This window comes from Felis catus, chromosome C2 (genome assembly GCF_018350175.1).
Source record: "Felis catus isolate Fca126 chromosome C2, F.catus_Fca126_mat1.0, whole genome shotgun sequence".
Classification (NCBI taxonomy): Eukaryota; Metazoa; Chordata; class Mammalia; order Carnivora; family Felidae; genus Felis; species Felis catus.
The window spans coordinates 151359369-151387028 of record NC_058376.1 but is presented as its reverse complement, the minus strand read 5'-3'; the positions used below and the strand labels follow the sequence as shown (position 1 = coordinate 151387028).

At 49.2% G+C, this 27660-nt stretch overlaps 1 long non-coding RNA gene across 1 annotated transcript; it reads right to left on the bottom strand.

The window, feature by feature from the left end:
• Positions 1 to 731: 731 nt before the first annotated feature.
• On the bottom strand, positions 732 to 5338 carry LOC123380181. Its single transcript, XR_006585652.1, has 3 exons — positions 5107 to 5338; positions 1367 to 1458; positions 732 to 1033 (listed from the first exon to the last, which is right to left on the bottom strand). It is a non-coding gene; the product is annotated as an uncharacterized LOC123380181 (long non-coding RNA).
• Positions 5339 to 27660: the final 22322 nt, after the last annotated feature.

Below are 27660 nucleotides of genomic sequence, written 5' to 3'. Positions count from 1 at the left end.
TTTTCTACCCCTCTGCCTGCTCCCCGGGCTTTTCCTGAGCCTCTGGTTTGTTCTTATCTAATACACCGTGCTTTTCAATGTAGTCACCACTAGCCATAGGGGATTCTTACTTATGTTTAAATGGAGGGAAGTGAAGTAAAATTAAAAATCCAATTACGGGGCGCCTGGGTGGCGCAGTCAGTTAAGCGTCCGACTTCAGCCAGGTCACGATCTCGCGGTCCGTGAGTTCGAGCCCCGCGTTGGGCTCTGGGCTGACGGCTCAGAGCCTGGAGCCTGTTTCCGATTCTGTGTCTCCCTCTCTCTCTGCCCCTCCCCCGTTCATGCTCTGTCTCTCTCTGTCCCAAAAAATAAATAAATGTTGAAAAAAAATTAAAAAAAAAATCCAATTACTTCATCACACGAGCCACATTTTGAGTGCTCTGTAGAAACATACTGGACACATCCTTGTGGAAAGTTCTTTTGCACTGCTACTGACACTGAAAATCTCATAACAGGGTGTGTTTCCCTCTTTGCCTTGGCTGTGAGGAAGCTCCGAGCTACATCCATAGTCTAGCAAGGAGACTTTGTGCGCTGCGTCCTGTGTAATGAGGGTCTGTCTCTGAGAGGTTCCCAGAATAAAGGACTTTCAGTTTTATTTTATTTACTTTTTAAAAAAATGTTTCTTTATTTTTGAGAGAGAGAGAGTGTGCACACAAGGGGGGAAGGGCAGAGAGAGGGGGGACAGAGGATCTGAAGCAGGCTCTGTGCTGACCGCAGACAGCCCGATGCAGGGCTCAACCTCACGAACCACAAGATCATGAGCTGAGTTGAAGGCAGACGCTTACCCGACTGAGCCACCCAGGCACCCCAAGAACTTTCAGTTTTAAAGCTGGGAGCCTCCAAGAACACCGTCACAAGCTGGTCACCCTATGTGTAATGATCCCACAGCGCCACATCATCAAGGTGTCAATTACAAGGCCACCAAGTCACGATTTATCAGAGCATCTTTGGTGGCCACACTGCACGGCTTCCTCAAACCATCCTGGGAATGAGGCTGGAAATAAATAAATACACGGAGGTTGAATGTCTGTGCTGATTAATTGATCTTCGTCGCAAGGGGGAGGGGCCTCGCGGGGAGGGTGGAGAGGGCAGGCTGTTGTTTTCAGGGGCCAGTCCCTCCTTCCGGGCCCCCTGCTGCTCCTCCGTCAGCCCCTCCCTCCAAGCGGGATTGGCCGGAAGTTCATGGTCTCCCCCCAGAGCTGGCACGCGGTGGCAGAGCTCAGATGAGCGGCTGGTGGCTGACTTGGGGCAAGTTTCAGGAGGGGCGGCGTCCAGGAATGATTACAAGGCAGACTGCCTGAGTTCGAATCCTGCCCGTGACACCCACCAGCTGTGTGACCTTGGCGAGTTACTTCTTCTGTTCCTCAGTGTCGTCATTTACAAGGTGGGGATAATCATCGTGCAGGCCTCGAAGCGTTGCTGTGAAGAATACACACATTTCTCTCTCTCTCTCTCACACACACACACACACACACACACACACAGTGCATTTAGAGCAGTGCCTGGCACACTAGAAACTCAATAAATGAGTAAGCTCATTAAGCTTTCCCCTGGATCCCTGTCACCCCAGCTTCTCCGGATCCCAGATCCCAGTGTGTCTTCCCTGTCTGAAGACGAGCGCCCTTCCAGGCACCGGCTGGCGGCCGTGGCCTCCCTCTAGCTGGGAAGCACGCAGTGGTGCGAGGGACGGCTCCGAGCAGCCCAGGCTGGCTGTTCCAGACCTTCAGGAGACAGGTCTGCTCAGCCTCTTGATAAAACCGTCAGAACCCAGAATGGGGGTTTTCTGCTCTGGGGTCAGCCCCAAGGGAGGGCCGACTTGAGGGGCGAGTGGCCACCCTCCTGCCCTAGGAATGCGGCTACCGCGTGAGAGGCAGCGGAGCGTGGTCTGGGGAGCGTGGGATCTGGTGTCACACAGCTGGGATCAAATCGCCAGCTTGTCGCTTCCTATTTATGTGACCTCTGAACGGTCTCTCGGTTCTCTGCACCCTAGCGTCTTAGTTCGGGATCTTCGTTCCGGACCATTCCCAGGACGCAGCAGCTCGTTGGCCGTGGAACCTGTCATGGGGCCCACAGGGCGGTGGGAAATGGACCCGGTGAGGGCAGAGGTACCAGCTTGGTGTTGAGGGGCCCAGGGAGGGAGAAGCAAACTCCAAGTGGGAGTACCCGGGTGGCTTCACGGAGGAGGCGGCCTGTGAACCGACTCCCCCAAATAAGGAGGCACTTGACGGGAAGAGATGGGGGGTGTTAGAAGCTGAATTATGTCCCCCTCAGATTCATTATTGAAGCCTTAACCCCCAGACCTCAGAATGTGACCGTATTTGGAGGCAGGACCTTTAAAGAAGTAACTGAGGCCAATGAGGGTCCTGATCCAGTAGGACTAGTGTCCTCTGTAAGAAGAGAAAGAGACACCAGAAATGCATGAGCACAGAGGAAAGGCCCGGTGAGGGCACAGTGAGAAAATGGCCATCTGCAAGCAAGCCATGGAGAGAGGCCTCAGGAGAAACCAAACTGGCCATTGCCTGGACCTTGGATGCCCAGCCTCCAGAACTATGAGAAATTAATTTTGTTCTGTAAGCCACTCAGTCTGCGGTATTTTGTTCTGGCGGCCTGAGCTGACTAAGTTAGTGGGGAACAGCACAGTGTACTTGGCCGTGAGGAGAAGGGTCCTCAGGGGCGGTCAACAGCTGTCCGGCTTGGGGCAGCGGGTAGGCGATGGGAGTCGGGGGGAGGCCAGGGTGAGTGGGGGACAGGGCGGGGGGGGGCGGACAGGCTGACTTTGGACAAGATATGGCCTAAGTGTAGTCACGGAGCTGGGAAAATCTGAGCCCAGGGTGGAGAGAGGGGTGTTGTTAATGGAGTCCCCGAAATCATGGGGTCAAGTATAACCCATTTGTGCACCTTGTAGCTCTGCTGAGTACAGATTAATTTGAGCCGGTCTTATAGGATATAGTTGGCAGAATTCTTTAACATTCATTTATTTTTGAGAGACAGAGAGAGGCAGCATGAGAGGGGGGAGGGACAGAGGGACAGAGACACAGAATCCGAAGCAGGCTCCAGGCTCTGAGCTGTCAGCACAGAGCCGGACGCGGGGCTCGAACTCATGAGCTGTGAGATCATGACCTGAGCCGAAGTCGGATGCTTCACCGACTGAGCCACCCAGGTGTCCCTTAGTTCGCAGAATTCTAAAGATGGAATGGTGAGCCTGGGTGGCTCAGTTGGTGAAGCATCCGACTTCGACTCAGGCCATGATCTCACACTTGGTGGGTTCGAGCCCTGCATGGGGCTCTCTGCTGTCAGCGTGGAGCCCACTTCGGATCCTTTGTTTCCCTCTTTCTTTGCCCCTACCCCTCTCCCCACTCATGCATGCTCTCTCTGTGTGTCAAAAGTAAACATTAAATAATAAATATGGCCCCCCAAGATTCCTGTCCCCTGGTGATTCATTACACACTACTCTAAGCACTGCTGTGAAGGATTTTGCATGTGTGATTCAAGTCCCAAGTCAGTTGATCTTAAGATCATGATAAAGAGATCATCTGGGTGGGCCTGACCTAATCAGGGAAGGCTCTTCTTCGCGGAAAGTTTTCTTCAGCTGACTGCAGGCAAGGGGACATTTGACACACCTTCCCCGACTTGCAAATGGAGGGACCATCTGAGAAGGGACGTGGTGCCTTAAAGAACTGAGAGAGCCTCCTGGCTGACAGCAAGGAAATGGGGACCTCAGTCCAGTAATTATGGGAGCCGAATTCTGTCACCATCTTGAATGAACTTGGAAGAGGAGTTTTCTTCAGTGTCCAGGCGAGGCTCAGCCTCGTTCCAGCCTTGCGATTCCCCGAGCAGAGAGCTCAACTCTGCCGTGCCGGACTTCTGTATTGGCTACAGAACTGTGAGCTAATAAAGGGTGTCACTTATCCTACAAAGTTTGCGATATTTGGCCTCACAGGAATAGAAAAGTAATTGAGGGCAAACTGGGGTACTTGAGGGAGGGCGGGAGGCCACGCCTGCCTACTTGGAACAGGCACCAGGTCCGCCCAGAGGCTGGCTTAAGCATTCTCCACCGTGTGGCTGGCTAGGGGGGGTCCTAGGAAGCTGTGCTCAGTACAGCCCAGGTCAGCAGGGAGCCTCAGAGCATCTCAGCCTCCAGAAATCCCGGTTAGGGGAAGTCACAGCAGGAAGAGCCCAGTCTTTCATCACCCCCCAAATCACACGTGGGGAGCTGGAGGCTTGCGGGAGAGCCGGGGCTCCGCGGAGCAGTGAAGGAGTGGGTTCAGAAAGCCCACCTCTGGAACCCCAGCTCCACACTTGCCAGCTCTAGAGCCTTGGACAGGTCGTATCAGCTCTCTGAGCCTCAGTTTTCCTGTCTGTACAGTAGGGATGGGCTGGTGAGGGAAGGGCTTCCGGGCAGAGGGAAGAGAGTGGGCACAGACACAGGTGTGGATGGGCGTGACATGTGCCGTGTGAGTTGAGGGCAGGGTGGATGGCGGAATGGAGGGTGGTCTTGGGGGGTGGGCGGGGGCCAAGGGGTGAGTGTCAGCCAAGGAGGTTGGGTCCCATTGCGAAGGGTCTATTTCAGGGACAATTTGGATCACAGGAGGCGGGTGATGAGAGCTGGTCCCAGCAGCCCAAGTTCCAAGTGACGGAGATTTTGCTGGTGGCAGAGAAGAGGGGACAAAGGGGCTGCGTCAGCGTGGTGCTCAGGAAGTAAAACAGACGAAATGTGAACGCGGTAAAAGGTGCCTGAGTGTGCTAAAAGGTGTGCTGTCTAGGCAAAGCGACAACCGTTCGGTGTACTTGGCCGTGAGGAGAAGGGTCCTCAGGGGCGGTCAACAGCTGTCCCGCCTGGGGCAGCGGGGAGGCGATGGGAGTCAGGGGGGAGGCCAGGGTGAAAGGGAGACGGAGGGGACCGGCTGACTTCGGACAAGATGAGGGCAGAGCCGGTCTTCAGGGGCCAGGTAGTGGGATCCGGACCTCTGGGCTGGTGACAGGAGACCTGGCAGCCATTTGTGTGCAGAGGGGATGCAGGAGTGCTCCCCCAGGGCTCTGCGAGGAGCAGCAGGCTCGGGGACAGACCTGGGAGACGCTGCAGAGTGAGGCGGCAGCCAGGGAGGCAGGACAGGAACCAGGAGAGGAGTTGGTCTTGGAAGATGCTGAGGGAGAAACGCATTTCCAGGAAGAGAGCCACCGTGTTCGGTGCTCCCAGGAGTAAGGAAAGGAGCCGGAAGGGGCTGCCGGATTCGCCAAGGATGCCCTTGAGGACGTTGGCCGGAAGCCGCCGCGAGCCAAGCCACGGGGAAGCACCCGGGAGAAATGCTTCCGGTCCCTAAGTCCTCTGGTCCTCACAATTCTCGCTGGTCAAGTAGGGGCCAATATAGGAGCCAGGGTTGTCGTTAAAAACCAAATCGGAGTCAGGAAAACACCTCTGGCAAGAGAGGCGCAGAGTTCCGAAGGCAGGTGGACAACGGGAGCTTTGGAAATGGCCGGCAATGCCTCCAGTGCCCAGAAGGTGGCAGCACCTCATCGAGTGACACATCGTCTCTCTCTCGCAAGACTGCATTTTTATCATCTCATTGATTTATTCTGCAAGAATGCTTTGCCCTGCTGCTAGGTGCTGCGCTCTTGGCCAAGCACTGGAGATTTTATCTCTCTCTCCCCTCATGGAGCCTACATGAGGCAGATAAAACACACAAGTGATTTATCATCATAACTGTCAATTCACCTTCTAACTTCAAAGCCTTATCTCAACCCTCAAAAAACTTCAAAGCTTTATCTTCTCCAAGTTACAGGGCAACCTTTCTAGAGTGTGACATATATCCCTTCCTCCTTGAACAAAAGGTACCAAAAGTCCCTTGCTTGTGCGTGGGACACATTGAGCACATTTTCCAAAGACGGCTACTCTAATATCTCCCAGCCCCACCACATCTCCCTTATCAGACTTTGACTCTTCTCCGACTGCTAGAAAGGAGTTACACGCCATCCTCTTGCATCCAGGCTAGCGGAAGGACACTCTATGACTTTTCTTTCCTTTTGCCAAAATGTTTATTCATTTTTGAGAGAGAGAGAGAGAGAAGTGCGAGCGGAGGGAAGGGGCGGGGTGGGGGATATAGGGTAAACAGGACAGGAGTGATCTGTGCTGTGGTGACAGTTCCTGTCCAGCCAGGCAAATAGACCACACCAAAGCTCCAGAATCCACTGGCTAAAAACTTGAAGGCAGGACGAGGTTATCTGGCTCCAGGCACCGCACCTTTTGACCTCATCTCCAAGTATAGAATGTGTAGGGCTAACCTGCCTTTCCTCAGAGTTATTGTCAGAGTGGCTGTTGAGAACATGCAGGCAGCTGGGGCAGGTCCAGGGCGGTCCCGGGGTGACCTCGCTCCAGCCCGGGCCACCACTTCCCACCGTTCGTTCCCACACGAGCCTCTCGACTCTCCCTCGCGTGCCTGCTTCTGGTGCCCTCACCCCCAGTCACAGAGCGGCAAGAGGGGGGTCTGCCCCGGTGCTCAGACCACCGCAAGGCTTCCCTCTGCGCCTGGGATGAGACGGAAGCCGGCCAGCCTCCCAAGGCTCTGAGTGAAGCAGCCCCACCGGTGTCCCCAGCCCCGCCCCACAGCGCTCTCTCCCTCCCTCCCTCCCTTGCCTGCCCTCAGGACGCACAAAGCTCTCTCGCACTCAGGCTGGTAGGACCTGCCGGTTCCGCCTGCTGAGCTGCCCGGCACACCTCAGCCTCCTCCACTCCCTCGCCTCCCCTAACATTTGCCTCAGGAGCAAGATAAACGGACCCTGGCCTCACCCTTCTTCGCCTCCTGTCCCTGTTCTGTCCTGCACCACGAGGGGACTGTGGCTGTGTGAGGACACCCCAGACTGCAGGCCCACATGGCCTCCATAAACTCCCCTCTCCACGGCCACTCCCCAGGCCTCGCCATGTGGGCCCCGGCAGAAAAGTCTGGTCTCAGGCGGATGGACCCAGAAAAGAGGCTGGGATGATTGAGAATAACGGGGTCCCGGGTACCTTGAGATGGAGAAAGACCTCTTCGAATGGCTGACCCAAGGGGGCTGCCAGGAGCCCAGTGGGAACCCCAAAGAGAGAATATTTGTGGGGTAAACTTCTAGGTCCAGTGGCTAAGTGGGAATTATCCAGAGCAAGCTGAGAAGTACATCCACGTGTCAGTAACTGCAGGAGGTATGGAGTTTCGGGGAGTCCCCAAAGAACCTTCAAAACACCCCGTGATAGAAAGAGCCGGCCTTGAACATCTGCCAAGCTCAGGAATCAATGCTTTAGGAAAGTACCAGAACAGCAATCTCTCTCCTGCCCTTTTCCCTTGAACTTGGCCTCTGGAGGGGTCAGAACACCAAGGGCAAACTGGGCAGATGTGGGGGGCGGCAGGGAGGTGAGCAAGGCGGCACTATGGAAGGCTGTCCCGACTCCGCTTAGAAACTCAGGTGGGGAAGTCAGGGAGGGATCGGTAGCGAGTTATTTCTCTTTCTTCTCCGGACTCTTCTGCACGCACGTCCTCCTGAGTGGGCTTGCACGCAGCCCAGGGACCGGGCTCTCCCGGCCGCCCTCTTGAAGGCCCCCTATCGGACCCAGGGTAGGTGGAGGGACAAGTCTTGCTTCAAGAAACCCTCTTTCCAGTGTAACTTCCAGTCCCAAGCTTCTGCCTGGTGGCACGTGTTGGGCTAAAGGTGAAGAGCCAATTTGGTCGCCAACTTTCTGTAAGTCTCGGACTTCATTCCAGACTGGGGGTGGGGGAGGGAGGGGGCTCTTGGCAGCGTTTTTTTTTTTTTACCTATGGAGCTCTGACTAAAATCTCTGAGCTAGGAAATGCCCTTTGAAAAAGTCTTGTTACATGAACGGTTTTGCATCTGGAGGCATTCAAAATGCACCTCCATGGCATCAAGATGATTTAAAAAACTTTTTTTTTTTAACATTTATTTATTTTTGAGAGACAGAGAGACAGAGTACATGTGGGGGAGGGGCAGAGAGAGAGGGAGACACGGAATCCGAAGCAGGCTCCAGGCTCCGAGCTGTCAGCACAGAGCCCGACGCGGGGCTCGAACTCACGAACCGCGAGACCATGACCTGAGCCGAAGTCGGACGTTGAACCTTCTGAGCCATCCAGACGCCCCCATGTCTTCTCTCCTCTTAATCTGCTTGTTGTTAGTTAATGCACAGGCCCCAGCACTGACCCTCGGCCAGCAGAAGAAAATTGTTTTTGACAGCAAATGTAGGGATGGGCGTCTAAGATTTTCTGTCCGGTGCTGGGTTGTATCTTCGGCTCTGCCGAAGTTCCTGCACAGCAGAGTTCACTCATTCTCTCCCGCTCATGCGTGGTAACTGGCTTAGAGGAAGAGACGAAGGAAAAGAGAGCATATGAGAGATTATTCTGGTAAATTTAGTACTTATTTATAGAAACCATGGTACCTCCCTCCACTTTAGCCACAGCCAAGGAAGGGCTCTGGGGCTGCCCGGGAGCAGCTGAGTAAAAGGAATGTGCCCTTGGTTCCAAAGCGATCACGGCCAGGAGAGTGGATGCATTAAGTTTGTTTTTGTTCAGTCGGGTCTAATTGCACTTGTGTGGAATGTAGAATGTCACCAGGTGGCTGATTACAAAGTGACTGGACCAAAAAAAAAAAAAAGCAATAGCTTCTGTATTAGTCAGGCATGACAAAATGCCATGGGCTGGATGGATGGCTTAGAGAACAGGACTTTTTTTTTTTTTTTTTTTCCCTCATAGTTCTGGAGGCTGAGACGTCCAAAATCAAGGTACCTGCAGATTTGGTTCTTTGGTGAGGACCTCTAACTAGCTTGCTGGGTCCCCACATGGCAGTGGAGGGGGGGGGGGTGTGTGTAAGCAGAGTCCTAATCTCTCTTCCTCTTCTTAAAAGGGCACTAATCCTGTCAACGGGGGCCCCACTCTCATGACCTCATCCAACCCTAATTACTCTCCAAACACCATCGGGCTGGGAGGGTGGGGCTTTCGCATAGGAATTTGGGGCGGGGGCCCAGATATTCAGTCCCTGAAGTTTCTCTATAAACAAAGAGCAGCCAGTTAAGAAGTTCGTGAGAAATACAGCACAAAAGGTTTGTGTTACAATGTGTCACTGTTGTGTTTCTTTGCGCCGTTCTTTGTTAGATCTTTGCCCGCTGACCTCAAGCCTACCTCTCCATTCCCCTCCTGCGGGAAACTTAACCGGCCCTCCCTGGGAATTGCCTATTGAGTTCTGAGAGAGGGATCAGATGTGGAGGGGGGAATCTATCTCACAGACAATTATGCACCACCAACAACACGCCTTTCTGGGCCACTAGATTCTAGCCCTGTTCATTGTGTTGGAGTGACCTTGAAACCCTTCCTAACAGGTGAGTTACTGATACATAACTGCTGCCCTGGCTGGTAATGATTTTAATCGACTTCCTCCCCGCCTTTCGTTCCTTTTGTAATTCATGTCGGAGTTCCTTCACTCCCGGTAAATTTGTGCCCTTTGGAGTTTTCCTTTGAATCAGTCATACCGTCTGCTTGGTTCCGTCCGTTGATACGAATAAAATACATCCTTCAACACGTGCTCATTTGTTACAGCTGCATGAGTCATGAGACCTAACCGTGCCCTGAAAATTATCTTTTTATAAAAAGGCTTATTTATTTTTGAGAGAGCGCGAGCACGAGTGGGGGGCGGGGAGGGGACAGAGGATCTAAAGCGGGCTCGGACAAAGCCCGATGTGGGGCCCGAGCTCACAAACTGTGAGACCATGACCCGAACTGAAGTTGGACACTTAACCGACTGAGCCACCCGGGAGCCCTCCCCTGCAAAATTATCTTTGAACACAAGGAAGCCTTCGGGAGAAGTGGCAAGATTCCACTTCCAGAGAAGGTCTGGCTGAATCTCTCAGCTCCTTGTCTTCTCCATCTCTGGTTATAGCCACTCATCCTTCCAGTTGCTCAGACTCCAAAACCTTGAGATCATTCTTGACCCTTTCTTTGCTTGTACCCCCTCGTCCAACCTTGTGGTGGGCTGAATAATGGTCCACCTCCTAATCTCTGGAACCTGTGAATGTGTTACCTTATGTGGCAAGGGGGACATTGTAGATGTGAGTACATTAAGGATTCTGAGATGGGGAGATTATCCTGGATTATTTATTTATTTAAAAGCTTATTTACTTTTGAGAGAGAGAGAGAGAGAGAGAGTATGCAAGCGGGGGAGAAGAAGAGAGAGAGGGAGACAAAGGATCCTGAGCGGGCTCTGTGCTCACAGCAGAGAGTCCGATGCAGGACTTGAACTCATCAACCGCAAGACCATTACCTGAACCCAAGTCAGACGCTTAACCAACTGAGCCACCCAAGCATCCCTATCCTGGATTACTTCAATGGGCCCAATCTAATCACAAGAAAGGCAAGAGGCTGCAAGTCAGAAAAAGGAGATGTGGGCACAGAAGCAGAAGCTGGACTGATGGGCTCTGAAGGCAGGAGGGGTGGGGCCATAAGCCAAAGAACACACAGTGACCTTGAGAAGCAGACAAGGCAAGGGAATGGATTCTCCCCTCCGGAGCCTGTGGAAGGAACCAGCCCCAATGGTACCTTGATTCTAGGCCCAAAGACTCTCTTCAGACTTCTGAGCTTCAGAACTGGAGAAGAGTAAATTTGTGTTGTTCTAAGCCAGCAATAGGAAACTATTCTAGAGCCTTTTCTGCCCTCTGGATGCGGGAGATGACAGTCCAAGGTCTGCCAAGGAGACCTTCTGGCCTTCACCCTTGGCATGCTTTAGAGGCTCCCGCCAGGATCAATTTCCATCGCATTACAGTTGCTAGAGTTACTACTCCGGACCTCTAAAGGCCTAACACTCCACACCCATCAGGAGATCCCCTCCCTCCATCCACCATCCACCAGCTCAGCCCCCGGGACCGTTCAGACAATTGCACTGCCACAGCTCCTCAGGGGCCATCTGTACCTACAACCAGCAAGGTAATCAGCGCCAAAGTCCCATTTCAGGTTTGCTTTCTCAGGCTGCTCCCAGCATGATCTGTTGCAGGTCAGGTTCCCCCCGGGAATTAGACAGACTCTGAGATGCAGATTTGCCTACAGGAAGCCTTCTGGAGAGCGCCCACGAGCCCAAGAGGTGTGGGGAAAGGATGGGAAGAGATAGACTCCTTGGGGGGGTGGGGGGTGGGGGGGAGACCGTCGAATTGCAATGCAGCCAGCACAAGGCTCACAGCTGTCAATCCTGCAGAGGTTTGAAGCTGGGGTAGCCCTTCCGTGTTGTCTGCGCAGGGGCCCAGCTTTTCACGTTCTTTCATCGGTGGTGTTGCCTGTACGTTGGCTCCAGGAAGGGGCTGCAGCCTTGGGCAAGGTAGTTTTTCCCAGCCCCAGGCAATCCTTGGAAAGAGAGAGTCCCCTGAGGGCTTTCAGCTCAGCTCAGGTCAACCTTCTCAGCAGCTGGGTGAATGAGTTCTGGCAGGGGTGAAGGGGGCAGGTCCGGATGCCGTCTATCCCAGTGACTTTTTATTGTTATTATTTTAAGTGTATTTATTGATTTTGAGAGAGAGAGAGAGAGAGAGAGATAGCATGTGTGCAAGTGAGGGCGGGGCAGAGAGAGAGGGAAAGAGAGTATCCTGAGCAGGCTACACAAAGTTAGCACAGAGCCTGATGTGGGGCTCGAACCCGAGATCCGTGAGACAATGACCTGAGCCGAAGTCGGACGCTTAACTGACTGAGCCCCCAGGTGCCCCTCAGTGACCTATCAGATTTTATCACTATCCTGCTTAAAACCCTCCGGTGACATGCAATGAAATTCATGTGCAGTAAGCCCTACATTCTCTGGCCACTAATTACCTTCCTCGTGAGCTTACAGGCTCCCTTGGGCTCACGAGGCTCTGTCATATGAGCCTCCTTTCTACTCGTTTGCTCAATATTTACTGAACATTTACTCTGGACTGAACAGTGCTCTAGGTCAGGGGTTCACAAACTGTGCCCGTGGGCCAGATTGTGACGCTGTTTGTTTTTATAAATAAAGTTTTATTGGAACACAGCCACACCTATTTGGTTCAGTATTGTCTATGGCTGCTTTCATATGCTACAACAGCAGGGGTGAACAGAGACCATCTGGCCCACGAAGCCTAAAATACTACTTGATCGTTTACAGAGAAAGTTTGCTCACATCTCTTCGAGTTCAGTGCTGATATACATGGCAAGCCTCAAATTTGAGCCACATATGTAATGTTAAATTTTCTAGTAGCCGCATGAAATGAGTTTATAAAAAAGGAACAGGCAAAATAAATTTCAATGAGACATTTAAAAAAAAATTTTTTTAAACGTTTATTTATTTTATTTTATTAAAAAAAATTTTTTTTTTCAACGTTTATTTATTTTTGGGACAGAGAGAGACAGAGCATGAACAGGGGAGGGGCAGAGAGAGAGGGAGACACAGAATCGGAAGCAGGCTCCAGGCTCCGAGCCATCAGCCCAGAGCCCGACGCGGGGCTCGAACTCCCGGGCCGCGAGATCGTGACCTGGCTGAAGTCGGACGCTTAACCGACTGCGCCACCCAGGCGCCCCAAAACGTTTATTTATTTTTGAGACAGAGAGAGACAGAGCATGAGCAGGGGAGGGGCAGAGAGAGAGGGAGACACGGAATCGGAAGCAGGCTCCAGGCTCCGAGCAGTCGGCACAGAGCCCGATGCGGGGCCTGAACCCACGGACGGTGAGATCATGACCTGAGCCGAAGTCGGACGCTTAACCAACTGAGCCACCCAGGCGCCCTGCAATGATACATTTTATACAACCCGATATGTCCCAAATACCATTTCAACACATAACCAATATGACAAATTATCAGTGAGGTATGTTACATTCTTTGTAATATGAAGACTTGAAAATCCAGTGTGTATTTCACGCTCATCGCACGGCTCACTGTGGGCGAGCCACTATTCTGGTGCTTCTGGTGTTGGATGGTGCAGATGACACAGGGGTGAATAAAGCAGAGACAATTAGGCTCACATTCCTAATGGAGAGTAGAAACCATAAGCAACCAGATAAAATCAGCAGATGAACATAACAGAAAAAATAGAGTTTACGCCTGATGGTGTGGGTGTTGGGGCAGACGTTGTCACAGGGAAGGTCACACTGAAAAGTCACTGGTCTCTGTAAGGTGCGTAGTGAAGGAGTAGCCTCACCCAAAGACAGGTCTGGCCTTTGCCTCAGCTCCTAGGAGGGATCTCTAGTCCCCCAGGATTTTTCTTGGCTGTAGAAATGTCTTTGTTTGCCCGGGAGCTCTGGACAAGGGACAATCTGACAATATGACTTATGGTGGTGGCTTTGGGCCATGCTGTCAGCTCCGACCTCCAGAGGAACAGGAGTCTACAGTATTAGCTGACATCTGGAAAGGGCTGGGGACGGAAGGCCAGCAACCTGTGTGGTGTGGGACCAAGCTCCAATAAGTACTCTGGACACCAAAGGCTAGGGTGACTTCCCTGGTGGGCATTAGCCTATGCCTATTGTCACGGTCTGTGGCTGGTAGGAGAGAAGGCCATTGCCTGTGGCTCCACAGGAGAGGACAACCAAAAGCTTCATGCGTGGCCTCTGCCCCGTGCATCCCTTCTCTAGGCTGGCTTTCCCTGTATCCTTTCCCTGTAATAAACCATAACCATAACAACGTTCAGTGAATTCTTCTAGCAAATCATCAAACCTGAGGGGGGTTTTAGACAGACGTTTGGACTTACGGAAGTGAAGTGGTCTCTTGCGGGTATTGATTCCTATCACAAGTAAACGTGCCTGGAATAATCAGCAAGCACAAAGGCAGTATCTTAGGCCAGAGGCATCCAGCAGCTTCGATGAGTTTAGAAATTTTAAGTGCAAGGATCCTACTAGTTCCCTTGACGTGGCCTGATGACTGAGGGTGACAGGGACGGTGATAATTCCGAGACGTTTGCAAAGCTGTGCTTAAGGCTCGTGTGATTTGCCTTGTGAATGGGCGTCTTGGTTACTGGAGATGGTGGAAGGTGTGAAAAATGGACGTGACCGGAACCATTTTAGAACAGAGCCAGAGGGACCATTAAGGAGAGACCGCCTTTCCTGTCTGTTTAAACTGGGCCAAAATCTTTGGACAGGGCAGAGCGGCAACTCTTCTACAAGCAATTGTTTGAGAAGTCAACAGGGCAAGGGGCATCCCGATCATGAAACCTGGGTTTGGACTTTCTGAGCGCAGACTCGCTAACTAATGCAGGCTGAGAACATTTTCATTTGTTAATACTAATTAACAGCCCATCATTGTGTTAGTACCAACTGACAATTTCATTTTCTCTCTATTTTATTTTATTTATTTTATTTTATGTTATGTTATGTTATGTTATGTTATTTTATTTTTTTAAAGCTAAAATAATATCTTTAGTTTTTAATTGTTTTAATTGCTTATTGTCAAGTTGGCTAACATACAGTGGATACAGTGTGCTCTTGGCTTGAGGAGTAGATTCCCGTGGTTCATCGTTTCCATACAACACCCAGTGCTCATCCCCACAGGTGCCCTCCCCAATGCCCATCACCCACTTTCCCCTTTCTACCCCCACCCCCCAATCAACCCTCAGTTTGTTCTCTGTACTTAAGAATCTCTTATGGTTTGCCTCCCTCTCTGTTTGAAACTGCATTTTTCCTCTTCCCTTCCCCCATGGTCTTCTGTTAAGTTTCTCAAATTCCACATATGAGTGAAAACATACGATCTCTGTCTTTCTCTGACTGATTTATTTCACTTAGCATAGTACCCTCCAGTTCCATCCAGGTTGTTGCAAATGGCAGGATTCCATTCTTTCTCATTGCCAAGTAGTATTCCATTGTATATATAAGCCATATCTTTTTTTTTTTTTTTTCAACGTTTATTTATTTTTGGGACAGAGAGAGACAGAGCATGAACGGGGGAGGGGCAGAGAGAGAGGGAGACACAGAATCGGAAACAGGCTCCAGGCTCTGAGCCATCAGCCCAGAGCCTGACACGGGGCTCGAACTCCCAGACCGCGAGATCGTGACCTGGCTGAAGTCGGATGCTTAACCGACTGCGCCACCCAGGCGCCCCAAGCCATATCTTCTTTATCCATTCGTCGGTTGATGGACATTTAGGCTCTTTCCATCATTTGGTTGTTGTTGAAAGTGCTGCTATAAACATAGGGGACGTGTGCCCCTATGCCTCAGCACTCCTGTATCTCTTGGGTAAATTCCTAGCAGTGCTATTGCTGGGTCGTAGAGTAATTCTATTTTTAACTTTTTGAAGAACCTCCACACTGTTTTCCAGAGCGGCTGCACCAGTTTGCATTCCCACCAACAGTGCAAGAGGGTTCCCGTTTCTCCACAACCTCCAGCATCTGCTGTCATCTGAGTCATTAATTTTAGCCATTCTGACCGGTGTGAGGTGGTGTCTCACTGTGGTTTGGATTTGTATTTCCCTGATGATGAGCCGTGTTGAGCATCTTTTCATGTGTCTGTTGGCCATCTGGATGTCTCTGGAAGTTTCCATCCATGTCTTCTGCCCATTTCTTCACTGGATTATTTGCTTTTCAGGTGTTGAGTTTGGAAAGTTCTTTATAGATTTGGGATACTAACCCTTTATCTGAGATGTCGTTTGTATCTTCTCCCATTCCGTCGGTTGCCTTTTAGTTTTGCTGATTGTTTCCTTGGTGGTGCAGAAGCTTTTTATCTTGATGAGGTCCCAGTAGTTCATTTTTGCTTTTATTTCCCTTGCCTTCAGAGACATGTTGAATAAGAATTCGCTGCAGCTGGCTCTCTCTCTCTCTCTTTTTTTAAGTTTATTTACTTATTCTTGAGAGAGAGAATGAGAGAGAGAGAGTACATGAGTGGGCGGGGGAGGGGCAGAGAGAAAGAGGGAGAGAGAATCCCAAGCAGGCTCCACGCTGTCAGTGAGGAGCCTGATGAAAAGCTCGAACTCACGCATGAACCGTAAGATCACAACCCCGGGCCGAAAGCAAGAGTCAGACCCTTGCTGACCGGTTGCTTTCATCCCACAGATGGCACACTTTTCTGACAATTGCCGAAATCTGTGCTTCTTGAACTTCAATTCTTTGATCCCAAAGAAGCACTCATTTGCCTCTGACGGTGGCTCTTTGCTGTCAGGTTGGCAAAGGTACACCCCAAGCGGGAACCTCATCCTCCAACGGCTTTTCTGCCAGCGTGAGGGCAGGGGAAGTCTTCAAGCCGTCGGGAAAACAACAGACAGTAACAAGAACGTATCGATAACCCACTCCGAGTGGCGAGTGAATGCGGTCTGGCTGCAGGGGTTCAGTGGGAAAAGGTCTGTGGCCCCTGGAGACAAAAAAACGGTTTTTCCAGAATCACGGACCTGACAGGCCAGACATTGCCGATAGACCATGTCTGCCATTGTGTAGAAGTGTCCCCACCGATGCCTGTGCCTAAGTTGAATCATCTTAAATGCACTACAGGGGGCGAATAAATGCAAAAACCAAAAAACGGGGTCTTCCCAGGGAGCCGGGAAGAACCACGCAGCCACCTTGGGTCTCCCGAAGCCCCGACCGTTCATCCAACGTGCAGCTGCTGTTTCCCCAACTTAACTTCTCTGGTTCCGGAGAGGACTGTTGCCATGTTACAAGGACATCGGGGTGGCAAGAGTCTGGGAAAGAGGGGTCATTCTTCTGCGGAGGCGGAATGGACTTCCTGCACCTGTGCCACAAGGTTTACAGAGTGTGTAGCTCGTGCTTTTGCAGAAAAGTCAGCCCGGGCGTTTTCCCGGTGCTCAGGTTTCGTCCTTCTAGATGAGCCTCAATTGTGAGCACAGCAGCTTCAGAACGTAAGAGAACAGGAGCGAGAAGATGGTGTCCTTGTGGCCCCCTTCTTAACCCCGAAGGCTTCAGACCGTGTGTGAAGTTTGCAAATAAATGTCGTTGGCTAAGGTTCAGGGCGTGACTGTCCCTTTCGTGCACAAGGAAAGGAAAAGGTTTTGATCGAAAGCAGGTGGTGCTTGCAAAGCTTATTGTAACCTTTCATTTCATTTTATCTTATTTTATTTGCTTTTTTAAAAGTTTATTTATTTATTGAGAGAGAGCACGCACCCGCACAAGTTGGGGAGGGGCAGAGAGAAGGAGAAACAGAATCCCACACAGGCTCCACACCATCAGTACAGAACCTGATGCGGGGCTCGAACTCCCGAACTCTGAGATCATGACCTGAGCTGAGATCCAGAGTTGGACAGTCAACCGACTACACCACCCAGACACTGCTTGTTTTAGCCTTTTAAAAGCCTGCTCATGGGAGCACCTGGGTGGCTCAGTCGGTTAAGTGTCCAATTTCTGCTCCGGTCATGATCTCACAGTTTCGTGAGTTCGAGCCCCGCGTCGGGCTCTGTGCTGACAGCTCGGAGCCTGGAACCTGCTTTGAATTCTGTGTCTCCCTCTCTCTGTGTTTCTCCCCTGCTCGTACTCTGTCTCTCTCTCTCTCTCTCAAAAATAAATAAAGGTTAAGAAAAAATTTTTTAAAGCCTGCTCATGTTTATCTTCACAAGGAAGGGGTTCAGGGATGGACGTTTTAGTAAGTTCACAGAGTACAGCAGTTGATAGAAAAAACAGAACCCCACAGTCTACAGTATCCAGCCAGGCCTAGGAATCTACAAAGCTCTGACTTTGTGGTCGGTCTAGAAAATTCCTGGATTACTTTGATACTTTTTAAATTTTTTTTTCTTTTTTTTTCAATGTTTTTTTTTATTTATTTTTGGGACAGAGAGAGACAGAGCATGAACGGGGGAGGGGCAGAGAGAGAGGGAGACACAGAATCGGAAACAGGCTCCAGGCTCTGAGCCATCAGCCCAGAGCCTGACGCGGGGCTCGAACTCACGGACCATGAGATCGTGACCTGGCTGAAGTCGGACGCTTAACCGACTGCGCCACCCAGGCGCCCCTACTTTGATACTTTTTAAAGACAGCTGGCTTAGACTATGACTCAGGTAACAAGCCGTGTCTAGAAATAATTGTAATTTTCCCCTAGAGACTTTAAGTCCTTTTTCAACTACCGGTTGCAGCAAATACATGGAATCTTTTATGGATGCCTCTTTGGTAACTGACCACAGCAAGAGGGAGTGTCCACATATTGTGAAAGGGTGGCTCTCCCAGGACCAGGAGTACTTAAATCTTGAACTTGTAGGGGTCTACATCAGGCTGTCCTAAAATGTGCCACTTTGGCACATGGATAATTTTAATTTCTTTTTTAAAGTTTCTGTATTATTTATTTTGAGAAAGAGAGAGAGAGAGAGAGAGAGAGAGCCAGTAGTGGAGGGGCAGAGAGAGAGAGAGAGAGGGACAGAGGATCCAAAGGGGGCTCTGTGCTGACAGCAGAGAGCCCAATGCAGGTCTTGAACCCACGAAGTGTGAGATCATGACCTGAGCCGAAGTCAGACGCTTAACCGACTGAGCCGCCCAGGCGCCCCTGGCATATGGATTATTTAAAATAAAAGTTACTTAAGAGACAGCCAGTGCAAGAACACTCAGACCCTCCTCTGTCCTCTGAAAAGCAGGAAACAAGTCTCTTATGTAAAAATTACCCTCCCTGTGCTAAGGAGTAAAAAGGCATCCTTATCCTCAGAGACGGGAACTTGAAAGCTAGGAAAACTGTAGAAACAAATCTTGTTACTTTTTTTTCTTAACCTCAGCCTACCTTCGGCTTGGAATTCCCTACTAACTAACAGCCAAACACTTGTTTTCTTTATCCTGTCAATTCCTCACAAGTTTATTGTCTCTTTGTCTAAAATGTATGACAACTGTCTGCCTTAGTTATTTCTTTGGGTCTCAAATTCATTACTGGGCCTCCGTGGGCGTATGATAAAACTCTGGGCTTTTTTTCTCTTGTTAATCTGGCTCATGAAAATGTAATTCTGGGGGGCGCCTGGGTGGCTCAGTCGGTTAAGCGTCCGACTCTGGCTCAGGCCATGATCTCACGGTCTGTGGGTTCGAGCCCCGCGTCGGGCTCTGTGCTGACCGCTCAGAGCCTGGAGCCTGCTTCGGATTCTGTGTCTCCCTCTCTGTCTGCCCCTCCCCTGCTTACACTCTGTCTCTCTCTCTCTCTGTCTCTCAAAAATAAATAAACATGTAAACAAAAAAAAAAAAAAAAGAAGAAGAAGAAGAAGAGATAGGTCACAGATTTTTGGGCACCTCAATTAAATTAGGGGAGTTTTGTTGGAATTCTTCCTCTTCTGTGTCAAGGACAGACCGTGAGGAACATAAAAGATCGGGTTCAAATTGGTCAGGAATTATAAGGCGAGGTCTCCATTGGAGGCAAAACATATTAGCCCTTTTAATTTAGACAGAAGATCTCTGCCTGGGGACCGGGACTGCACCACAGTGGAGTGAAAGGTCCCAGAGCCATTTGTACTGGTTGTAATACAAAATCTCTCTGAACTTTGTGAGATACCCCCACCATGGAAACTTCCTTTTCACTCTGAGGGATTTGTTGTTTTATAAGGGTGGGGTTTAAATTAGAAAGCATAGCTCAGTAGAATTTGACAAGGCAGGGGGGCCTGGGTGGCTCAGTTGGTTAAAAGCGGCCGACTTCAGCTCAGGTCATGATCTCGCGGTCCGTGAGTTCGAGCCCCGCGTCAGGCTCTGTGCTGACGGCTCAGAGCCTGGAGCCTGTTTCAGATTCTGTGTCTGCCTCTCTCTCTGCCCCTCCCCCGTTCATGCTCTGTCTCTCTCTGTCTCAAAAATAAATAAACGTTAAAAAAAAAATTAAAAAAAAAAAAGAATTTGACAAGGCAGCCCATTAATTTTAATTATAGTTTCCCCTCGGCTGTTTAGGGGAGTCATTGGTAATAGTTTCCCGGGGATCCCCTCAGAGCCGGTCAACTGTGGGTGAAGCACATACGGGGTCCTTCCTTTGAAGGTAGACGTGAGGACATTTGAGAAGAATTTACAGAGGACCTTCGAGGACAGTCTCTTTTCCAGAATCCCAGTCATTGTTTTGTAACAGGCATTATTCTTTGGACCAGCGTTTTTTTCTGATGATGGACCCCTGGCTGGCAGGGGAGCAGGGTGGGGTGGGGGGTGGGGTAGAGGCAACGGGGGAGGCCCCAGGTATTATTTTGAGATTTTGGCCTTGGTGCTGTTGTAGCTATCGGTGGATTTTTGCTTGTGATCTTGCCCAGGGTCCTTTCAAAACGCTCAGCTGTGGTGGTCATGAACTCAGTCAGGCAGTGGTTTCCCACCTTATTTGCAAGCACTGATTTCAGGAGATAATCCATTTACGGGAAGAGCGGCTAGGACAGGCCGGGTGAGTTTATTTATTGCACGGAGCCCCAAACGCCGTAGAAAAAGGCCTTCTGAAAGCGCTTTAAAATCCGCCACAGATTTCTTTATTTTGTCTGCATGTTTGTGTAATAGACCAATCGGGGTGAGCAGGAAAGCCTCTAGGAATGGCTTGTAAAACTCCAGTTTCTATTTGGCCGGCCCTTTCCGGTTGAGAATCCCTCATTGATCACTCCTGGGGTTTTGCCATCTGCTTCCTGGACCATCTGGGCTTCCCCAGCTCCTGCCACCAAGTGCACAAGCTGACAAAGATCTGGCAGCCCGGGGCCACAGGACTGGATAACGACTCTAAACTTTTCAAAAAACTTTTTAAAAAAAAAAATATTTACTTATTTATTTTGGGGGGGGGGAGCAAAAGCAAGGGAGAGACAGAGAGAGAGAGAGGGAGAGAGAATCCCAAGCAGGCTCCACACTGTTAGCACAGACCCCAATGCGGGGCTTGAACCCATGAACCGTGAGATCGCGACCTGAGCCGACGAGATCAAGAGCTGGTCACCTACCACCTGAGCCACCCAGGCAGCCCCCCACCCTCACATACTTTTTAAAATGTTTATTTATTTATCTTGAGAGAGAGAGAGCAAAAAACTTTTCTTTTTTTAAAGTTTATTTATTTATTTTGAGAGAGAGAGACAGCATGAGCAAGTAAATGCAGGGGCAGAGAAGGAGAGACAGAATCCCAAGCAAGCTCCATGCCGTCAGCACGGAGCCCAATGGGGGGCTTGAACTCACGAACTGTGAGATCATGACCTGAGCGGAAATCGAGGGGCGGTCGCTTAACCGACTGAGCCACCCAGGCACCCCGGGAGCAAAATCTTTTGAGTTTCCTCCGTAGGTAGAGCAAATTCTGTAACCTTGGCCCTGGAGTTCAGTCTTTGACCAAAGAAGGATGATGATACCTGGGTGGGTTTGTCAGCGATGTTGGGCAATTCTGCTTGAAAAGGTAACGGTCTAATCTGTTGAAAAGGTAAGGGGAGGGGCGGAGGAAGGCGGTTCAGACAGAGAATTAGTAAAATGTGAGCACTCAGGGAGGGCCTGGGGGGCAGTAGGAACCAGGCCAGTCCCAGCACCTTGCGTTTTAGATACCTCTTGCAACTTTTTCATTAGCCTTCTGTAATGAGTCTTTTAGTGAAGCTATTTTGGGATCTTCAAGCCAAGTTTCTGCCGACCAGTTAAAGTAGCTATCCCATTTGGTTTATTCAACGTGGGATCACCTTGTGCGTTTCTTCAATGAGCGATCGTGTTTAACTGGAATGTAGCCCATCATGGCCGCCGCAACACTACATTACTTTTAGTAAAATTTTGCCATTTTGCCAGATAACTGCAGCTTCCGGGACTGTAGTTCCCGAACACAAAGTAAGCCCAAGTGTCAGAGGGTGGCACGCACGCTTAAGTCTTCAGATAGAAGGAACCCCGCTTAAACAAGTTTTATTCACCTGAGGTCTCCTGCTGGACCCAGTCCAGCTCTTCAGTTGGACCCAGACTAACTCCCACCAGAACCTCAAACCATTCTTAATTGGCGAGCGCTGGAATTTTCCACTCAGAAACCTGGGGATTGAGATCTGAAAGGCTAGGAGCTTGGTTCTGGGCGGAGCTGTGTGCCCACTCCCTTGGCACCGGGAAGAACCCTCTGCCAGCTCAATGTGCCCTACAAGGGAAAGCCAGTTCCATCGGGACCTTGACGTGGATGGCAGAGCTCAGAACTGAGAGGAGCTTACCCACCACGACCCTCCGAAATGGCGAGAAAGATGGCGAACTCAAAGGCCTTGAGGGGGCCCATGTCTGCGTTTCTCAGTGACCCCCAAACTCGGCCGGCAGTCCCCCTCAGATCTTGTCGCTGTTATCAGATCTGTCAAAGAACAAAAATTCAGGGTCACCCGGAGCTTGAATTGATGCTTGAGGGTATGGAAGACAATGGCCGAGAACAAGCGAAGGGGCAGAAGCGAAGGATGCGTTTCATATAGGCAGACGAAAAACCCTTTAAGACTGAGAGCAAAGCCAAGCCAGTTACCAGACATCTCGAGAAGATAAACACTGTGACTGATGAAAAAGTTAAGGGACCGAAGAAAGCTTTTGTAGATACACGAAAGGAACTCATTTCTCAACAGCTGATTCCTCAGCAGTGTCACGAACACGAACCGGTTCATGCTGATGAGGCAATTAATGGTTCAGTTGGAATACGCCAGCGGTACATCCCGTGTCCCCCAGAGGCCCGATACATTAAATGTTTTCTACGGTTTTGTTTTTAAAAGTCTTGTGAATGTACAGGCAATGGCACAATTTAAAAATAAACCACATAAGCAGATCTTTGCTATAATCTAGGAGAGGGGAATGTCGGAGGTCCAAATGTGATCAACTTCAAGCCGGAAAACAGAAGGCACTTCACAGGATCTGTTCACTGCATCAGGTGATAGATCCTTGTTTATATCCTTCGCTTTCTAAGTGGCGGTGAGTATATGTTTTAAGGGGCGCATGGAAATATGGACAGTTTCGTGGCAGTAAAAAATGTAAGACGGCGCCTGGGGGGCTCAGTCGGTTACGTGTCTGACTTTGGCTCAGGTCGTGATCTCACGGATCAAGGGTTCGAGCTCTGCCTTGAGCTCACGCTCAATGTTCTCTCTCTCTCTCAAAATAAAACGCATAAAAAAGTAAGGCAAACAAGTAATGAGCCCTTGGCCAACTTTTTTTTTTTGTTTTTCATGTTTAATGACCTGAAGTCCGCTTTAACATTCCTCTCATAAGAGGAAAAAAACCCGAAGGATTCAGAATCGGAAGGAACAGTGAAATCACAGAATGTGATTACTTGAGGGTGGGGGTTTGGTGGGTATTCAATCACTTTCTCCCCTGAAAATAAAAATTCAACTGAGTAAGCCTGAGACCTCATCAGCTTTATCCAACAGTCCATGAATACAGCAGTATCCCACCTGATAAATAAACTCTCCGAGGAGCTGTACAAAGTGCAAGGCTTTTATAGGAAGGAGGGCAAGACAAGGAGGTTATTAGCGAAAGAAAAAAGGGATTATTTCAGGCAGGGTTACCCTCCCTTAGGGGAAGGCAGAGGTCTTACCGGGCAGATGACCTCACTAATGCTAACCAGGAAATGCCAGACTGATTGGTTTAAAATTCCACTGCTGGGAGAGGTTGAAACTACAGTCAAGTCTTGGTTCGTTGTCCTGAGGGCAAATGACTCTACCTTTGGGTCTATTATTTCTTCTGCTTTTTTTTTTTTTTTTAATTTTTTTTTTCAACTTTTATTTATTTTTGGGACAGAGAGAGAGAGAGAGCATGAACGGGGGAGGGGCAGAGAGAGAGGGAGACACAGAATCGGAAACAGGCTCCAGGCTCCGAGCCATCAGCCCAGAGCCCGACGCGGGGCTCAAACTCACGGACCGCGAGATCGTGACCTGGCTGAAGTCGGACGCTTAACCGACTGCGCCACCCAGGCGCCCCATTTCTTCTGCTTTTTAACAGTTGTAAGAATGATCAATGCACAAGGCAGGTGTTCAAAGCTAAGGTGAAGTATTCAACCAGGAGTAATTAAAAGTAAACCTCTCTCCTAGAATTTCTTTTCATCTCTCTCCTGAGATGGATTCATTATTTCTTGCCCCTTTCTTGTTTCATTTATTCCCTTATTTTGTTGGCATACATCCCAAGTACTATGACGGGTGTGTTTATGCTACCCCCACGTTGTGTTGGTAGCTGAGCTGGGTCTAGAATTCTAGAATTTTGAAGGCTTGGGGTTTGGCTTCTGGGTCCCAAGGTTACTGATGAGTCTGATACTCCTTTGCAGGTGACATTTACTGCTGTTACCATATATAGTTTCATTCCAGAAGCTTTTTAGATTGCGTCTGAATTCCTAGTTCTGAAACCTGACCGTTTGTGTCTGGTTGTGGGTCTTCCATTTGGTCTATTCAGCACTTGGAGGGTCTTTCCATCTGATGAAGACCGTATCTCCAGCTACCTACATGAATTAACCTAGCCCTTCATTCCAGCCATGAGTGGGTAACCACCAGCTGCCAGACATCTGTGTAAAATCAACAAACTGAGGAAGGACTAAGATGAACAAAACAGAAAAACAAAAACAAAAAAACAGATATAATTCGGGGAACCAGAAATTTTAAACTGCTATCTGCTCCCTAAGTTCATGACTACCCAAAGCTCAAGTGGCCCAGTGTGCGATTCAGTAACTGTCCTTCTTTTCCTTATTCTATTCACTTTCTTCCTCTAGACAATGATTTTATAACTTTACCTCTCTTTTCAGACCTCCAGTGTGGCCTCCCAAATCCTCATCCGCAAATGATTACCTTGATTTCCCTAAGAATTAGAAGAGTCAGGAGAGAATTCCCATGAACTCCCAACACCGCATCTACCCAAATACCTGGTCCAGTGCCTGCCCTCTGCCTTTCTCTTACTATGGAGTAATTGTCCCTGCTCTCAGTTGAGCCCAGCTGCTTCCCCAGGCCCTAGATCCCATCCCTTCTCTCCATCGTAGGGACGTAGATTCACCACTGTCTCCCTCTCTCCTGCCTCCTCGTTTCTCTCTCTCTACAGTATCATTCCCATCAGCATGCAAACATGCAGGTGTTTCCACATATTAAAACACAACAAACGATCCTCCGCAACCCCCATCCAGCTACTGCCTTTCTTTCATCCTCCCTTTGCAGGGAAACTCGAAAAACTTGTCTAAACTAGTTGCCTCTGATTCCTTATCTCCCATTCTCTCTTTAATCAAAGATTTTGCCCCCATCATTCTCCCAAAATAAATCTTGTTGAGATCAACAATGGTGTCCTTACACTTATTTTGAAAGTTTATTTACTTATTTTGAGAAGGGGGGGGGGACATGAGAAGGGGAAGGGCAGAGAGAGAGAGGGAGAGAGAGAGAGAGAGAGAGAGAGAGAGAATCCCAAGCAGGCTCCGCACTGTCAGCTGGAAGCTTGATGCGGGGCTCCAACTCACAAACTGCAAGATCACGTCCTGAGCTGAAACCAAGAGTCAGATGTTTAACCAACTGGGCCACCCAGGTGCCCCAACAATGGTGTCCTTATAACTAAATCCATTGGTTGATCTTCAGGTCCCATCTGACGTTGGGCTCAGGCAATCACTCCTTTGAACACTGTCTTCACTTGGCTTCCAGCACTCCACATTCTCCCAGTTGACCTCCGACCTCACTGGCAGAACCTCCTCTCTCTCTGTTGGTGGTTTATCCTCTCTTAATATTGGAATCTCCAGGGCTAAGTCCTTGAACTCTTATCTACACTCTTCATTAACTTCTTCTTCTTCTTCTTTTTTTTTTTAACATTTATTTTTTTTTTGAGAGACAGGGCATGAACAGGGGAGGGGCAGAAAGAGAGGGCGACCCAGAATCTGAAGCAGGCTCCAGGCTCTGGGCTGTCAGCACAGAGCCCAATGTGGGGCTTGAACTCACAAACTGTGAGATCATGACCTGAGCTGAAGTTGGAGACTTAACCAACTGAGCCACCCAGGAGCTCCTTGAACTTCTTTGTAAAGACCATTTATATACAATATCTACAGCCCTAATTTCTCTAATCTCAAGACTTGTGCATTTAACTGCCTATTTAACGTATGCTTTTAGATGTCAAATAGACACCTCATGCTTAGCAAGTCCAACACTGAGCTCCCGATCTCATCGTCTCTCCTCCCGAATGGCTCCTCCCATAGTTCCCCCTCCTCTAGAAGAAAATGGTAATCCGGTCTCCTAGTACTCTACCTAAGAACATGAGAATCGTCTCTTCTCACATAACACATCTCATGCATTATGCATCATATACTATACCCATTTTATATCCAGAACCTGACGTCTTGTAATCTCCTCCCCCTGGGCCATACTACAATAATTTCACACCTGGACCTTCTAGAATAACATCCTAACTAGAATAACCACTTCCTTCTAGTTTGTCGGGTACTTTTCTGATTTTCTCACTGCAAGTTCAGTCTCAAGAAACCCCCTCAGCCCCAGGGCAAGCCAGGATAATTTTTCATTCGACTTCTACCTGGGCTCTGCTTCTTCCATGGCATCCCTATAGTCTATTCTCAATGCAAATAGGGTGATTCTACTGAGAAGCAAATTTTGTCGTCTCACTTCTCTTCTCAAAACCTTTCAGTGGCTTCCCACACCACTCAGAGAGAAAGCGGTTGTTTTCAGTGGCCTCTGAGACTGCGGGATCCACAGGCTTAAAAGCAAAGATGGAGAGTTCCATCTTGAGCAAGCCGATAGTCAGGTACTTGCGGCATGTGGCCATTGGCACTGTCCAGAACTGAAGGAAGAATTGAGAACATATTCTGTTTCGAAAACAAGGCAGATGGCTATGGAAAAAGTTGTAAGTAAGATTTCTAGGTAATTAGAAATATTTGTTAAATTGAAAAACAAAATTATAGTAGGACTGAAAGACAAAATTACATAATCTGTCTTTGGGGATACTCATGATAAATAAATGTCATACACATATAATTCGCTTACATATTATTTCAAATACAAAACATAGAAGTTATAAAAATATATATCTTTGTAACACAATGCCCTGAACTCCCAGAATCCTCAGTGCACCTCTTCCCAAACCAAGGACACACAACCCTCCAACTCAGGAAATCAGAAATCAGCATTGAGACAACACTGACATCCTATTCAAGGACTATTCAAATTTCACCCACCGTTCAACACTGTCTCTTTCCTGTTTGGTTCATGCTTTTCACTTGATAATCACATGTCTTTGTCTTCTTCAATCTAGAACAGTTCCTTTGTCTCTCCCTGTCCTCACGACCTTGCACTTTTAAAGACTACCAACCTTTCAATCTGCAGGATGTAGCTCGACCTGGTCTCCTCAGGACAGGACTCAGACATGCATTCTTGGGAGGAATATACAGAAGTGATGCCGGTCCCTTCCCGCTGCATCACATCAGGAGGCTCCTGACATTGACCTGTTCTACCGCTGGCGACATTAATCTTGATCCCCTGGTCAGTTTGGTGTCTGCTAGGTTTCTCCACATTGCATCATCGTTTCCATCTTTGTGATTGAGAAGTATTTTGTGAAAAGATACTCTCAAACTATGCCAATATCCTCATCTCACTAAACCTCCATTCATTTGATTGATACCCATTGATGGTTCTTGCCTGAATTAATCACCCATGTGGTCGGTGGTTGTCAAGTGGCCATTTTCTGTTACCATCATTCCTACTGCATTTATCAGTTGTCAATTCTACTATAAGGAAGAGATTTCTCTTTTCCTTCGCTTATTTATATCAGTGTAGGATCGTGGATTCTTATTTTATTCAATGGATTTAATTCATCAGTATCATTATTTTTATATCAAATCATTC